Source organism: Ochlerotatus camptorhynchus, unplaced genomic scaffold (assembly GCF_037179485.1).
Source record: "Ochlerotatus camptorhynchus isolate MF236.1 unplaced genomic scaffold, CSIRO-AGI_Acam_v1.1 ptg000432l, whole genome shotgun sequence".
In the NCBI taxonomy this organism is placed as follows: Eukaryota; Metazoa; Arthropoda; class Insecta; order Diptera; family Culicidae; genus Ochlerotatus; species Ochlerotatus camptorhynchus.
The window spans coordinates 6,022,500-6,040,761 of NW_027040918.1; the positions used below are offsets into that span (position 1 = coordinate 6,022,500).

The 18,262-nt window shown below is 37.9% G+C and overlaps 2 protein-coding genes across 3 annotated transcripts in view; one reads left to right on the forward strand and one right to left on the reverse strand.

The window, feature by feature from the left end:
- Positions 1-18,262, reverse strand: part of LOC135711382 (6-phosphofructo-2-kinase/fructose-2,6-bisphosphatase 1-like) — a 281,793-nt gene that overhangs the window by 233,607 nt on the left and 29,924 nt on the right. The window lies entirely within an intron of this gene.
- The window catches only part of LOC135711385 (alpha-N-acetylgalactosaminidase), a 182,558-nt gene that overhangs the window by 154,464 nt on the left and 9,832 nt on the right, over positions 1-18,262 (forward strand). The window lies entirely within an intron of this gene.

Here is an 18,262-nt window from a genome sequence, read left to right on the forward strand (position 1 = left end):
ATAGGAATTCCAATTTAAGCCGCCAATTTATCATTCACACGACGTATCCATCAATCTTAATAATGATCGATGAGTGAGTTCTGCTAATTAAGAAGAGAATAAGTGGAACATTGACGACACAGCTAACATAGAAAAAAATGTGTTTTATACGTAGGTATAATGAAACCATAAAGGAAGTTTAAGTTCGTCAGTCTTATGGAAATAAAAACAATTATGTGTTAGGTTGGTTGGTTCCCGAGCAAAATCGGATATCAAAATGATATCAAATCTCAATTACTTTTTCGAAGGGACGTATCAGCTTTTGTAAACAATGCAGTTGACCGTCGATATGGCGCAAACTGGTAGCTCGCCCACGCATACTTTTCCCCTATCTGATAGTGGTGTTAGTATTCGTGGGCGAGCTACCAGTTACGCCAAACACGCATGGTTTAAAAAAGCCGATACGTCCCTTCGAAAAAGTAATCGAGATATTAAATTTTTTGTAAACCATGTTGTATTTTGATATTCTTATTTATGAAGAGCTTTTTGAGTGTGTTGATTTATTTCCTTTTAATTCCGTTAAAATTGATTATCTTTTGACAGATACAGGACTGATGGCTACATCACTGCTGTCAAAAATAGTGATTTTGGTGACCATGTTGAAGAAATAAGTGACTAAATAGTGACTTAGAGATGTAAAAATAGTGACTAAAACGTGACCCTGAATTGAATTAAAAGTGGATTCCATGGAAAACTCTTAGGAATTTCTGATGAGCACAAACCCTGTGAATTTTAGTGGAAAATTTCAAGGACATTCTGAGGATCATTTCATAAAGTTAATGGGAGAAAACGAATCCGGAGCATAAGTCCTTGGAATATTTTTGAAAATACTCAAAGGAGGGTTGCAATTAAATTTGAGAATAACTCCAGGACATCTTCAAAGGAATTCAGTCAATTCAATTGTCAAACAAATTATGAGGCGAAATCTAAGGAATTTGTGAGTAGAAATGCCAATGAATTCTTAGGAGACTTTCAATGTGAGTAGAATTCCAAGGGAAAGTGTGATATTCAAAAGGAAATCTGAAATGAATTCAATGAATATTCCGATAATCTTTCCAAATGTGTGTCTTATTGTGGAAAAGAAAATTGAATTCGGAGGAAAGCTTCATCGACATTTCCATTGAATACGGAATGGACTATTCTGAGAACTTTCCAAATTTTTCCTGAAGTTAATGAATCTGCTTTGAAGTTCTTTTGTAGTTTGAGAAATTAGCCTGATGCTCATAATACTACTCATCAAATTTTTTTCCTTAATTTCTCTAACGATCATGAATCTCTTCTAAATGTTTATCAATTCGCTGAAGTTCTCTAAATTCTTTAAACTTTATGTGACTTCTCTTATGATAACGGAACTGCTCTGAGGTTCTCTGTTCTATTCTGAAATTCCCACAACGGCTCTAACGTGTTTGCAGTTCTCATGAAGCTTGTTGTACTGCGCTGAATTTAATTGTACCGTCCTTAAAATGTTTAAGCTTCAGTGAACTTCTGAACTTATGCGAAGATCTCAATTAATTTTTTAACGTCTCTGAAGTTATATGAAAATATGGGAACTGCTTTAAATTTCCAACTAATTTTCTGAAACTAATGACTGACCTCTCCCCGAAATCCCTCCAATTTTCGGAGCTTACAAAACTTCTTTCAAATGCTCCCGCATTTTGCTAATGTTCATAAAAATTCCTGAAGTTCGCGGATCTCCTCTTAAGCTCCATAGATTTCTATGCAGGTCTCGAAATGTTTCTGAAGACCACTGTCCTTCTGTGAAGTTTTCGAAGTTTTTCAAAATTTCTGGAATTTTTGTACTTTCGCAGTTTTCATGGAATTAGAACGAAATAATTAATATAGTTTTATGATTTTCACTTAAGTTCTCATGATTTTGTCTGACATTCCTGAAACTTTCATTGAATTATCGACACTAATTAAAACTCCTTCAATAGTCTAGACTTTCCTGGTGTTATTAAAACTACCTTAACGATTATTGCATTTCTTTTAAGTTCTCTGTACTGAATTGATCAGTATATTTTAAGAACCTGCAATTTTACTGAAATTAAGCGATGTACCTTGAAGTTTCTACAACTTTCCTGAAGTATTCTAACCATTAAAAACACTCACTTATTTTCCCTGAACTATGCTTACCTGAAGTTCTCTAAATTTGTTTAATAATCCGGCAAATTTTCTGATATATATTCATAGTTCCCTGACGTTTTTGGATGAATCTTAGAATTCTTGGAATACCTCATAATTCCACAGAATACCTTATAATTTGCTTAAGATAATGGGTTTATTCTGAAGCTTTCTGATCGTCCTCGAAGTACTCGGAACTTCGCTGAAACTGAATGAAACTATCTAAATTCTACGTTCTCTGGAGTTTCTTGAAGATATCGCATTTTTTTTTTAGATTAATGGAACTTCGTTAATATTTTCTAATCAACTTAGCTAAATTTTCATACTTTTTAAAGTTCTTGATATCTCCATGATATAACACCCATAAAATACTCTCACGTTTTCCGGATATTCATTTTATTTTTTATCACGTTCCAGAAACTCTATCGGAGCTTTGCTGAAGTTTCCGGAACTTCCGTAAGGTTTCTACAAGTTTTTTGAAATAATTTGAACTGCCCTTTGAATCTCCGATCTGTCTTGATGTTCTCGAAGCTTACCTAAAGCTCTCAATTCTATTGAAGGTAAATTTCCCTGAACTTCTTTGGACTTCTGTGAAGTTCCTGAAATATTTCAGAAGTTTTCATAAATTCTATACATCCCTGAATTTCTCGAAACATCTTAATGTGATACTCTAAGGAAGCCTTAGCGTGAAACTTTAAAGGCACAAATTTCAGCTTCCACAAAACATACAAATCTGAAATTGTTACTCCTTGTTTGCTGTGCTACTACAAACAGAGAGTAGCAATTTCAAATTTGTATGTTTTGTGGAATCTGACATTTGTGCCTTTGAAGTTTCACGCGAAGGCTTCCTTAGATTATCACCTTAAGGCAAAAATAAATTTATATTTATTTATTTTTATTATAAATATTTAAACTGCTCCATAAAGTCATGGGAACTGCTCTTAAGATCTGAAATCCCCCAAAGATCTCTAGATCTAGCTTTTCTGAGATGCTTAAGACTTCTAAACAAATTGCACAATACCCCTCAAGGTTTCTATATTTCTCAAGGTCGCTTAAAACCTGTGATGTGCTCTGAAATTCTATGAGCTTCATAAAAGTTCCTGAAAATTTTCGGATGTTAAAAGAACCGATTTGAGGATCTTAAAGCTTCCAGTAAGCTCCTCATAATTTCAGTGTGTTAACTTACATTATGTTATGGTTGTTTGTTTATGGAGCTTTACTAAAATTCACAGCATTTCCTTTTATTCCTCAAAACTTCTTCAAAGTCCTTACAATTGTTGTGGAGTTAATGGGACTGCAATGAAGGTCTCTAATCTTTCATAAAGTTTATTACGAACTTGAAATAAATCATTTAATGTTTTCCTTAATTCAGGCACTTTAAAAAACTTTCAATATCTTGAACTTGCACATGGAATACGAAACTACAAAACTTTGAATATATTTAGATCTTGGATTTATTCAAATTAAGTTGGTTTTTTTTTAATTTATTAAAGTGAGAAATGAAGTAAGTGCTAAATTTCCACATTCCATGTAATCAAATCCAATGTAATGTTGTTTCTTCAAAACGGATTGCCATGTCTTAAAAACGTTTTGGTTAATTACTGTTGTTTTAGATCTTCCAGAAAAAGCATATTTTGAATGCATTTTAAAAATAGCCTTGAATTTATCCGTTAAAAGTTCTGAAAAAAAAACTGGAAAACTCAAGAAATTTGATTTCGAAAATTGAGTAGACACCCTGTAAGATTAAACGTCACAAAGCAAAGAATGATGAATATTGAAATAAATTCAAGCTAAAAAAGTTGAAAAAAGTGACTGATTACAAGAAAAAGTGACTTTAGTGACTTGACCTTAAAAAATAGACTTTTTAGTGACTGGCTTGAAAAAAGTGACCAAGTCACTAAAAAGTGACTCACTGCAGATACGCGTATTTCGTCAACTATTTGTGCCATCAGTGCCAAGTACGCAACACCACTTAGCTTTAATGAAGTCCGCAAGTAGTAGACAAAATACGCGTATCTGCCAAAAGATAAGCAATTATAACGGAATTAAAAGGAAATAAATCAACACACTCAAAAGGCCTGAATAACACTGTGGGAGTCCGACAGGATCAGGATTGAGCGATCCGCAGGAACCGTGACGGCATGAAGAATAGCCGCTGCTTCTGCCGAGAACACCGAACATTGTTTGTTTTTTGACTTCTACTCGTTGGGGAAATGTCACCAGCGATTCCCATTCCGACTCCAGATCTCGATCTTGTCCGTGTAATGATGCATGTAGTTTGGGTACAATCCGGTCAGCTCTGCAACCGATCTACTAAGGGCTACGGAATTGTCCCCGGCTCTGAACGTCTCCTTTATCCGGCTGTCGATGTTTGGTGCGGGAGATTGCCAACTCTTATCTCCGTACCAGTGAATCTTGGCCACTAAGGCGGGAGCTCTGCGTTGGCGATTGTCCGGAGAAATCTGTCCCCCTCTTTGAGGAGGCAGATTCTGTCGTTTCCGGCGGTATTTGCTGAAAATGCAGCGGCTTTGTTGGCAATGGCTGCGTAGATGCGGTACCGGAAAGGGACAGTGCCGGCTTCGACACAGCTGGCATCAGCTGGCGTCGAGGGTAGGAGACCGGAGATGATGCGCGTGCAGCTATTGTACACCGGAGCGAGTATTTGTATTGCCTTGTCGGTGGCGATGCAGGTCAGTTCGAGTCCATACATCAGCCGGCTGTCTACGATGACCCGGGCAACACGGTGACGTACTTCTCTCTTGTTGGACCGGTGGGGACGGGAGATTGTGCGGATGAGGTTGATCCTGCTGTGACCGCTAGCCTTGAACCCTTGAAGGTGCTGGTCAAAACTCAGCGACCGGTCAATGACAACCCCCATCAGTTTCACAGTTTTCTTCAATGGGATAGCTTGATTACCGATCTTTATGGAAGCTCCGCAGACCCGATGTCGGTACTGGCAAAGGTGGCACCTAGCGCTCTTTCCAGCAGACAGCTGAAAACCTTTCGAAGCGGTCCATCTGGCTACGGCGGAAACCCCTGCTTGGGCTCTAATCCTCGTTCGTCCCGGAGTTTAACCTGTGGCTACGATTAGCACGTCGTCTGCGTACACGTAAATGTAGATGTTCGCTGGTAATCGCTCGAAGACACTGTTCATGGCTACCAGGAACAAGGTGACAGCGATCACTGAACCACTGAGCGATTACCTACCGAGACTCGGAAGGATCTGCCAGTCAGGAAATTTTGGACGAAATGGATGATATGGCCGCTAAGGCCCCAGCTGACGAGTTGCTTCAGTACCGCGGGCGTCCATGTATGGTTGAAGGCTTTCGCAATGTCCAAGGAAACCAACTCCGTATGGAGACCGTTATCCTTGGCATCCTTGAGGAGCTCTCCTAGCATCCCGGCATGTTTGAGTAATGTTTAGATAATGAGTTTGTTTTTAATAGTTATAGAGGGATAATATTTGTTTAAATAAATTCAATATTTGAGGTCGATTTATTTTCAGTTAATAAGAAAAACATTGGCACATTGAAACAACAGTTTTGTCCAGTGCAGTGAATTTGAAAATTATTCAATTGTAAATTTTTAACAAACATGAAAATAAGTGACATCTTGTTCGCCTGTTCACCCTGTTCGCATGAAGATGACTATTTCATTTTCAATATTTCAGACGTGAGATTGCAGAGAAAGTTTTACGTTTTACTCAAACGTGAGATTGCAGAGAAATCTTTACAAAAAATACTATGTCCATTAGCCGATCTCTCCAGAACTCGATATTCTCCTTGACACGATAGAAATCCAAGCTACTTCAACTATTTTTCTCACACAAAATTTCCAAAATTTACTTCCGTAGCTCGGTATCCTATATAACTCTACACATAATCACTTCAATATTCAGTTAAGGAGGAAGGAATACTTGTAGCTTGAAATTTATTATAAATAGATAAGGGAAATGGATGTAATGTCGGCCTAAATGCCCCTAATTTGGGCCCATACATGAATTCAGAATTCGAATAAATTTTCAATAGCGACCAAAAATATCCATTAGTACCGCCCCAATGACGCATTTAGCTAGATAAAATAGATAAATAGCAGATTTTTAGCGATGGGCCCAATCTTAGATCCGTAGACCAACATTAGAGCCACTTCCCCTAATTTTGTTTTATTAAACATGTTGAACGGGTATCTAAAATAGTTACGCGTCGCCACTGATGAATATAGCATCAATCCACTATCAACTGTACCTCATTCCAATCGATGATTTATTTACGAAACCATGGATCATCTTAAATTGAGAAACGCTTGAAATAATTCAATTGATAGCGGCACTGGTGATGTAGGCAAGCGTGATTACCTCCCACCCTAGCAGGCCTGGGTGCAATCCCTGTCGGCGCCGCCGGGATGTTCTGAGGCATAACATCTCTGATCACGCCTTCCTTCGGAAGGGAAGTGAAGCCGTTGGCCCCCGGTTCATGAGTTGATGAGTCGATAGGTAGGGTCCAGGTGTGGGAGCTGTCTCCCTGGCGTCGGTAGCATTGGTGCTCAGCACGGAAAACAAGATCGACGGAAAACAAATCCAAGAAAAAAAAATATCAATTGATTCTAACCTCCAGACAAACGGAGCTAGATTTGTTTCTTATTACAGAAACTTTTGGCAGATTCCCGACAATCTGATTTTCCATAACTTTTACCATTTTTGAACTTCATAGACTACATAAGTTCCTTGTTGTACCTATTTTAAACGGTTTATTTAGATAACTTCTTGTAATTTAGGAAATATCATACAAATTCTAAGAAGTTTTTTGAAACACAAGCATGAATAACACTGTGGAAGTCCGACAGGATCAGGATTGGGCGATCAACAGGAACCGTGACGGCATGAAGAATAGCCGCTGCTTCTGCCGAGAACACCGAACATTGTTTTGGCAGACTTCTACTCGTTGGGGAAATGTCACCAGCGATTCCCATTCCGACTCCAGCTCTCGATCTTGTCCGTGTAATGATGCATGTAGTTTCTAACCAAACTCGCCATCACTTCTTTAGACATTGTCATCCAAACTGTTGTCAAATAACTTGAGCAACTCGTTTCCATCGTTTACCGATATAAATCTCCTTCGGATCCAACGCCAGAAGGAATATCGATCACCGAGAATAAACCACAACCTCCGCAAACAAAACCAGAAACACTTAAATGCTTCAGGTGCTAAACCACTGTACGCGCTCGTTCGATCGTCGTCACTTCGGTAACGGTAGAAAACCCATCTAGGTGCAACTTCACAGCAGAGTGACCTTTTTCGTCACACCCTCCAATCGATTAACCTATGCGGGTGGTTTACTAGTATGGTAGGTAGGCAATATAAAATCAACCGTTTTATGATGCTGTGGGGCACCATTCACCATTCAGCCTGCCATACCATATGCTGCACCATGCCACCGTAAATCTTGGTCTGATGTTAATAAAGATGATTTGCCACTCATAATAGGGCCAATAATGGAAGTGTTTATAGCAGACGGTTCCCACGCGGCCATCTTCACTGCTTTTCCAGCTGATTTGCGATGCGCCTATTCCAACCAACCGTGTAAAACCGAGACCTCCTGGACATACATGTCTTACAATCTTCTCCGGCAGATGAAATGTTTTAATTAGTAAGCGTATCAAATTGCTTCTCGTCTCAATCGCTAGACAGATCGTAATAATTCGGTTTTATGCGGAGGCGTCAAAAAGTTTAGTGTGTGCGGCCTTCGCACGTCCAATTTTCAACTTCGGATGACCGCTCGCCGAGTCATGATTTACTGGTTGTTACTGATGATTGCTTTTTAGTTGATGCAGAACAAGCACCCATCGATCGACCGCCGCGACGACGGTGCCTAAAACGGGAGCCTTCGAGCATATTTGAGCATCTCCATATGTGTTCTTCTAACTGTTTCGAAATAAATTATGCACGAACTGGAGAGAGAGCATTTTAACGGGTAACCATATGCGCTAGTTGGTGGATTGCATCACAATACGCGCTAAATAGAACGGACCTTCGGAAGAAGTGCTCTGACCTCATCGGTCAACACGCGTTCGCTCGCTCACCAGGCGGAGGTTCGTCGCTTGATGAGTCCACCGGAGACATCAACGGGGGCAAACGAGAGGCGTGCGTGTGGTTTCATGATCTCATTAGGACTTCGCTCGATTGACCCCGAACGCGTCACGTCACACGTTGATGAACTGTCGTCGTAAAGATGGCAGCTGGCTTCGAAACGTTTCTGATAAATCTGTGAGTCGTAAAACGCTAGCTCAGTCACGAATTCGCGTTGCTAGAAAGCACTCCAGAATAGTAATGAAATTCTTTCATTCAAATAACTCCGGGGAATGTAGGTGTAATTAAAAAGGTGAAGGTTAATTGATTTTTAACTAGATGGATGACTTACGACTGGTGATCGTAGACGTCACATCCTGGATGAACTAATGTAGTTTCAAATAAACTCCGTGCAATTATATACATCCCGCACCAACCGACTAGCATTACGTACAGCCGGCAATAATTTTCATTTTGTTTGCATACAGTTTTATGATTTCAACCCGTAATTATGATTATATTGCAATAATTACGATGCTCGTAAATTGCCCGTCAGACGCCATGTAGCAAATTTACACGAGTAACGAATTTGTTCGATACATAAATCACGCGTCGTTATTCGTCGCGCTCATTTGCCTTTTACCAACAAGCGTACAATTGCAAGTCGTCGTCCGTCTCAATCGCAACATCATGAATCACCAGTGCCATTTGCTGAACTGCCAAGATGCACAAATGTGTGTTGAAATTTGAATTGAATCGAGAAAAACCCTCGGTTCTAACCGCGGCAGCTGTGTGTAGGCCCGTACTTGAAAGATTGCATCCGAGCGTTAATTGGAAGCTTTCCTCTAACGCTGGCTGGCTGTAATGCAGCAGTCAGGGTCGCGTACAGGTTCAATCAACCGAGAAGCGAAAAGTATCCAAGTTTCATAAGATAAGTCCAGCTGAAGAAAGAGCTACAGTGACGGCACACCCACCAATCTGTCGGAGATCTTCTGTTCGGTGCGGGTGCGGTAGCTTCGAACGCAAATTACCCGGCTAATAGTTGTGAAGCCATTTAGCATGGTTATCACCTGTTGTGATGTTCACATAAGGAAATCGATGTGGTTTGCGAGAATGAAATCCCAAATGAAGTAAGTTATGCAACTAATAAATTAGCTGTGTTTGTTTAGGTGGATTTGAAGTTATAAAATTCAAGGTTGCAGTTGAGTTAAAGTAAAAAGTTGAGAATTTGAGATACAATCAAATCTCCGGAGTTCAATATCGAAAGAATCGAGTTACGGAGATAAATTCAAAAAAATATATAACTAAATAATGAAGAAAGTGATTGAAGTAGCCACCCAATTGCTTTCGTTCACTTTGGTCAGGTAATAACATTAGACTACCAGAAATAGCATACAAATAGTGTGACTAATTGACTATTGATGTCAAACACGAGCAGTTCCACGCCAAACAACGAATCGGAAAAATTCGACATACTCCGATTTGCATAAAACTTTGCATAAATGTGTGTTATGAGCAATCATTCACATTTTTACAAAAATTAGGCCATCCAAAGGGTCTGGGTTCAATCCCAGTCGGTGTCATCGGGATTTTTTAGGGATAAAATCTCTGATCACGCCATAAGTTTATGGGTCGATAAGTAGGATACAGGTGTGGGAGCTGCCCCCATGGCGTCGGTAGCACAAATTCAGGGAAAAAAATTCGGCCATTTTTGTTTTGTGATGTTGTTTTTTTTTTCAAAATGGCATCTATGCCTTTTTTCAATAAATTGTATTTGTTTGTTGTATTTTATTTTGAGTAAAAGGTGTTAAAAACTGAAATGTCTCAAACAGAAAATCTAATTTTTTTTAAAGCCCATAAAAAATGCAAAATTTTGGGATATTTAAACTGTGGACACTTGTTGTTAATTAATTAATTTGATAAGACTGACACGAATTAACTTTACAGAGCCGAGGATTCTTGGTCACTACACAATATATCTTAAAACTATAGTCAAAAGGTACAACACAATAAATACTTTATCTTCCGCTATCCAAAAAGCCTCCTCCATCAGAACGGGAGCCGCTTTCAGTGGTTTCATTGTATGGCAGTTACGCCAACGGGGGTCAGAGCGTTTCCTTTGCGCAATGGAGGCAAAAGGAGGTCAGCACTCACACACTCATCACGAAACGGTTGCTTTCCAAAGTCGACGACACATCGACCGAAAGAACTGCTGATGAAGAACAATGAGGAGGACCACACAATGGTTGCAGCCGAGAAAACAGACGATCGCGTGGCACACATCGAGAAAGGCCTGCTTTTGTCGACAGCCGAGTGAACACTGCCTGTGGACACTTGAAAATGGCCAAAAATCGATGAACAAAAACATTTCGACCATTTTTTGAACTTTTTCCATGTACAAGATTTTATGTAATTTCTACACAGGAAATAATATTTGAGACCGTTTAAATCGATATCTATGCAAACAGTACATAAAACAGCTTGTTAACAAGAAGACCAAATGTTGATGTTCTACGATTTTTGTCAATTTTCAAGTGTGCATGGTTTTGAATTCTCCAAAAGATTGGATTTTATGAGCTTTAATTAAAAAATAAATATAATAAATTCTCAGACTTTCTAGATAATGTCAGCGTTTATAACTAAAATTGGAGCTTATGGAAGAATTCTTCTTGGTGATCGAAATACCGTATACTTTGTTTTTTGCAACTTTAATTAGAGGTCATTATTAAACTTGCAAAAAAACAAAGTATACGATCTTTCGATCACCAAGAAGAATTCTTCCATAAGCTCCAATTTTAGTTATAAACGCTGACATTATCTAGAAAGTCAACTCCTACAAATATCTGGGAATCTATCAAGATTCTACCTTATCTTGGGATTATCACATAAACAAAGGTAGCAAGTAAAGTTTCTTCCATGCGTGGAATTTTGAGATGTGTTAATAGTTTTCTATTTTGCACATATGCATTCTTATTTGAGTTGTTTGATCGTTTATTGGGGCAGAGCTGGTAAGTCTAAATTGAAAAAAAAAACTCCAAACTGTGCAAAAATGATGCCTTGAAAAGTTATAAATTACCATTATTATACCCATAAGTTCAATTATACATCGATTTACCCACCAAATTATTACCAATTCTTGGAATGTGTGAAGAGCACACTTTGCTAATGGATCATAATATTCTACATAACCCACAAAGGCTACAGAAGTTAGCTATCAGGGCTGGTAACAGGTCCCTTTTTAGTGACTTGGTCACTATTTTGAAGCCAGTCACTAAAAAGTCACTTTTAACACCAAAAAGTCACTAAAGTCACTAAAGTCACTAATTCCTTTTAAAAAAAAGTCCTTAAAGTCACTTTTTCACTACTAAAATAGAGTGAAATTTAAAAATATCAACAAAATGTGGAAATTTAGTACTTGGCACCAGGCATGGAAAATCATTTGCATTCATTTCGTGCATTCATTTACATTCATTTGCCTTTAACTTTTTTCATGAACAGCATTCCGCAAATTGATGTATAGAGCTTTTGTAGGTTTTGTTATTACCTACAACTTTTGTTAGTAACTTAAATTCGTATCTCTTATGCACGACGAACCAGAGCGAACAGAAGCCACTACTGTTTTTTAGTGAATGTATTTTACATTCACTGAAAAACAGTAACAAGTTCTGCCCGCTCTAGTTCGTGATGCCTAAAAGACACAGATTTGAGTAATAATCAAAAGTTGTAGCTAATAACAAAACCTACAAAAGCTCTATACATCATTTTGCGGAATGCTGTTGATGAAAAAAGTTAGAGGCAAATGAATGTAAATGAATGTATGAAATGAATACAAATGATTTTCCATGCCTGCTTGGCACTAAGAAAGTCTACAGTAGTTTTAACAAAATATACATATCTGTTGAAAATTGAAAATTTTAACCAGAGTGACCAGTAAACCGCAAAACTTTAGAGCACCAGGAAAACTATTGGGAAATGCTTAAAAAATTAAAAATTGGAGAAAATATACCTCCTTTCCCAGAAAATAAGCTGTAAACCTTGGAAACTTTCCAAAGGTATTTATCTGTGATAAATTTTCAACAGTATTTCAAGGATGATTAAGAACTTTAAAAAATCCAAAGTAAATTTGAAAGGATTCTAGTGATGACACCAAGATATATCAGAGAAGAATACCAAAGTACAGACTACGAAAGTCTAATGTAAAATTAAGTGCTCTGAGAACCGATTTCTTCATCTCCGCTTAAATCTTAAGCCAGGTTTACCTGTATAGTTACGAGCGTCGCTTTTGATTATTGTTTTAATTATTAGAGACGCAAAATTCAGCTCCGAAACAATTTTGACAATAATTCCAATATAATCGAGAGTGCATTTTAACGAGAGTTCTGAGAAGAATTCTATGATGATGAATAAGAATTTTAATAAGAATTCTAAATAATTTCTGAAATTTTGCTTAAAATTTAAAACAGATTTATGGAAGGATCCTTCAGGGAGTTCCTAGAAGAATCAATAAAAAATAGAAAATAATCTACTTTAACTAATCATGTGTTATTACTTCATGCGTGAATTTAACGATGTACATAGTCGAAGATACTTAACGTCAAATATCAGACTTGAAGTGCAGATTTTATACGATAGATGAGGACATTAAATTATAGAGTTGATAGCTCCGTTATAGTACGGCAGTGTGAAAATTGTACAAAAATTGTACATAATTTTGAGGAAGGGGGTAGATGTTTACGTCAAATGGCGACTTGAGTGTGGAACAATCGATAGAACTGTTTCCGCACATTGGAGGTACATGAGCAAATCGGCGATCATCCCTTTTGCCAGTGGTGGCAGGGGGAAAAACCCCTCACCATCTCTCATTAATGGATGAGCTTGGTAAAGGAGATGCTCTACCCGATTCGTACCTTCCTCAAAATTGTCCTTTGTCCTCCTCGAACTTAACCGTGGAACAATATTTTGATAATTTTTCTTCTAAAACCTCGAGAAAATAGGGTCTTATTTATGCTTAGCTTTAAGATTTGAACTTTATTTCTCCATTTCCTTAAAATCGCTGTTAGAAGGTCGTCCCAAAATTGCTCAAAAATATGAATAATTGAGCGGTTATTTAACATAAAGAAGCTCATTTTTGTTGTGCACAGATTTGTCTTTTTTGAAACTATACTTATGTATGGGTCATTCTGCGCCAAGTGACCGAGAAAAATTACAAAATTGAAAATTACCTTTTCCGATTTGTGGAGGAGTTACTTATGAGCGATTCAAGACGAATTCGCAAATCCATTAATTTTCGTATTTTTTTATTTGGCTGAAAGTTTTCAGAAACGTCCCTCATGACCAAAAATGCCATTGGCGAATCAAAGCAAAGCTAAAGTTGGTCATGCGACGTCTAGTTTTTAGACCCGCAATTACAAAAATGATGATGTAATAAAATAAAATTTCATGCAATTTGAAAGATATCAAAACGTTATTACCATTTTCACCCACTCGCCATCTGTGAGATAATCGTCACATTGATTTTTCAATTTTGCATCTTCAGATCACCATTTTATATCAAGCCTTAATTTTCAAAAGGGGCCTATAGAAAAATGTTAAGCTTATCTTTAGAAAACTGTTGCTCGAAAAATGTTTGTCCAATGAGTTAGGTAGTTTGGAAAATGTTGTACGGAACATCGGGAACAACTTGAAGAAAAAAAATTGTACTCTAAAAAAAATCACTAATTTTTTTTATTTAAAATAAAAACTTAAAAATTGTTTGTATTGTTTTTATTTTTTTAAATGTTTTAGAGCATAATGAATGCTACCTATTACATTAAAGGTCAAGATGGAAAAATGATGGACACAAAAGTTATGATTTTTGAAAAAAAACTCAAGTTTTTGGAAAAATTATTTGTTCGACTTAATGTATTGAAAGTACATCAAATTTACAATAAAAAAACCTCTTACATCATTTTTGCTAAGTTGCACCGTTTTCGAGATGTTGGTTTTTAATGTTGGTAGTTTTTGGGTATTTTCGAATGTATTTCGCTTCTTAAGTACCAACAATATTGTTTTCTGAAAGATCAGAAAGATTTTGGTCATGAGGAACGATTCTGGAACTTTTCAGCCAAATAAAAAAATCAGAATATTAATGGATTTGCGAATTCGTCTGGAATCGCTCTGATGTCAGTTAAACAGTGCCGATCAGAGCACCTCGGTCCAAGGTAGTATTTTATTTTATTCGTGATGTTCAAGAAACACCACCTTCATTTGTTAAAATTTACTGAAATCGAAATCTGAAACTCTTATTTTCGTACAGTGTTGCCAAATATGTTTAATACCCGTTTGAAAACTTGAAACGATTTTTTCTCAAAATGAATGTATTTCAATTTTCTATTTGATGGCACCATCGTGTTCCCTTCCCCTGAACATTTTAACAGGGTTGACTCACTTAAATATTTGATTTTATTCAAGCATTTCTTTTATAATAATTTCCTTTCATAGAGTTCATCTCGGAATTCTTATAAAATAAAATAAATTTTAAATTATCTCTGGGAGTCACTGGAAAATTTGATTATTCAAGTCCAGAAATTCTCTGCAGAACACTCCAAAAAATTCTCAAAATTCATCCTTAGATTCTATTTTAATTGAAAACTTTTTCTAATAATTAACTAAAGCGTCAATTGTATTTAATTCGATTGAATCCTCTTTCGAATTCCCATGTAATTCAGCTCAGAATTCTCAAACAACAATTCAAAAGGGCCTATCAGCTTTTGGAAACTAAACTTGCAATTCGCTTTTCGCCCGAACATAAGCTCGCCTATGCAAACCAACAACACCATCGGACAGGAGCAATACTGCCGTCGAGAATTGTCTTCAAATTTGGCTGTTGGCGTTCTTCTCTAAATTCTTTTTAAAATTCATCTGGAAATTCTTTTCGAGATGTACTTTACAGAATTCCTGTGGAATTGTACCGTCGAAACCAGGTATTTTTCATGCCTTTCCAGATTTAGGGACCATGCAGTAATTACGTAAGAAGAAATTTTGAGATTTTTCATTCCTAGCTCCTCCTTCGTAAGATCTTTGCATGTTCTGTATTTTTCATGTTATTTTTCATGTTTACGTAAGGTATTTCTGAGATTCCCACCCTCCCTTGTAAGAAAATGTAAGATAATTTCTCTTCATTTTCTTACGTTATTATTATATGGTCCCTTAGCTGAATTTACTGCAAAAGTCATGTTCGATGCTTATTAGGATCATGGAATTAGTACTCCAAAATATAAATCTCTAGAAGGAAATCGAGCTGTAGTATAGACTGTTCCGTAAATTATAAATATACTTTCCCAGTGAATTAAATAAAACTAGGGTAAAGTTTTAGGACATTTTATTATCAAATGATGTTTATTATCATGTTTTCTTTCACACATAATTTGCAGGATTTTATTGAGAGTAGTCGAGTTTTTTTTTTTTTATTTTCCATTGACTTTGCAGCTTTTGCACAGTACCTTCGCCTACCGTTTTTACCACTTTAGATCAATCTTTCTCGAATTTTTCAACTGTATCCGCTGGCTTAACATGTTTCCTAATCTTTGTCTTTGTCAAAGCCCAGAAAGTTTATATAGGGCGAGCCTCAGGCCAATTTGGCGGATTCATCTCTTTTGGTTCATATGTGACTTTATAATTCTTGTACAACTCTAGCGAATCTTTTGAATAGTGGCAGGAAGCAATATCAGCTCAAAAGATTAAAGGTTTGTCATGTTGCCTAATGAAGGGTAGTAATCTGTTTTGCAGACATTCCTTCACGTAAACTTTACCATTCATTGTGTCTGTCGTTATAAGAGAATTGTTTCCACACTGGCATAAAGGCTGCCAAACTATGACATTCTTGCCGAATCTTTCGGTGTAAATCGGCTTTGACCGATTCAGGAACATCTTTCCCTTGGGCGAAGTGTAGATCTACGGTCCTGACAGAGTCTGATAACCGAGTTTCCCGTATGTCTCATCATCCATGATTATACAACCCTATTTTTCCCCAGCATTGAGTCTGACAGCTTTCGTCTTCACTAATCTTCGTTTTGGTTGCTTCTGCTTCCGATGGGTTTCCAATCCCAATCTTTTCTTGGCCCTCAGGACATTTGTTGCCAAAGTACCGATCTTCTTCGCCACAACTGATGGATGCTGCTTAAGGTGTTTCGCTGTGAGATCCTTATTCTCGTAGCCATTTCGAAACTTTAAGTGCACAAATATCAGCTTCCACGACACGTACCACAATGAAACTGTTACTCCACGTTTGCTGTACTGCAGCATACATGAAGTAGCTATTTCAGGTGAAATAGGGCATTGATTTCCGATATGTGTGTGATTGAAAATTCGAAATGAAAGTACATGTATAGCCTACGTGGTGGCCATTTGTGGACTCTACAAGGAATCACCTTAAAACGATCTCTTATCTTCCGGTCGATTGCAGGGTCAACGGGGCCAGGTTTTCTTCCACGCCATTACAGCATCTTCGAAAGTGCAACGCTCACACCCTCCTCCTTAGCCAGCTTTCCTAAGGAAAGTCCACTCACGGTACAGAATTTGTGAACAATACGTTTTGTTTGTTCAGCAGTAAGGCCACGCATTTTCACATTTCATCGCAAAATATTAAAAAAAAACTGACAACACGTTTTAGAGTAGGATGTAGCATGAATTTTGAGAAATATTCCACGCATTTTAAAATGACGGTTCATCGTTAGTGTATTTATAATTATCGTAACGCTCTTTAGCTTCGTAAATTAAGCAATTGTCATGCAACCCCAATTCCAATACATCCTGCAAACTGCAATTATTAAGGATAGCAATAAACGACCAACGCTATACCAATAACCTTTGCCGAACAAACAAATCCATCTCAATCCACCCCGATCGGTTCACCATCCGGATCGTGAATGGCAAGGTCGGCGCTGGGTAGGCACTCGCTCGCAACTGAAAACAATCTCCACCGTTCCTTCGCAAAGCACGCCTTAGATCATCTGGTACTGCGTGACACACCTAACTATTTCTTACCATAGATCAACGAACCACCATCAGCGCGCGATCAAGCTAAGCCTAGTAAACCCAAGTCGTAAAACACCGATCAAAATCAGCTGTACGGCAAATTGAAATTCAAGTGCACTCAGCGCATGATTCGAATTTCTAAGAAGCGCCATAACCCTTGGCACATTACGGCGATCACAATCTCCAACGAACCACTCGACAGATCTGCTACACAAGATTGGATTGTTTCCATCCAATTGTACGGTTAGTAGTTGGAAAAAGGGAAAGATCACGACCGGGGCGACAACGCAAGGCGTGCGGAATGGCCTAATCATCTCACATCGATCATCCCGTGTGCTCGTCTCGTCAGTACCATCAATCTCATCAGGGCTTCCAATTGGACAGCGCAGCTCTATATTCGCACCTCTCCACGGCAGATAAGTCATTAAATACGACAGTTTGCGAAGGTTCCCGCAATGCACGCATGGGTTCCATCCCCTGTGGACCAAAACGCGCGTCCGTCGTGACATTGGACTGACCGATTTGAAACTGCAAATCAACGTTTAAATCAAAACCGACAAAAATCAAGTCTTGTCTGGCTCGTTTGCGCTGATGACGCCATGGAACCTTGAGGACCCAAGACCCAAACTGGACCAGCGAGCTGTCCGAGCTAACTTTTGACACACAGCTTGAGTGGGCACTATACTGAGAACGAACTCGCGGTAACGATTGAACAATCAACTACAATGGGATTGTAATCTACTCAGCAAGACTGAGAGACAGTTTTTCAAAGATTGGATTCAAATCATCCGCAGTGCGAGGACGGAGATTATCAGCTTGTCAAGTATCCCGGAAATCACGATCAACTGCATGAGAACGTTGCTCGTGGCTTTTGAGCTGAGGGCGAAATGAAATAATCTGTGGGTGTTTGAAATAATCTGTTTCTATGAAATTTCAAAGCTTAATACATGGAATAGATTTTTTTTTTAATAAGAACCCATAAATTGCTATTGGGTGTTAATAGTATAGATTCAGTCAACAAC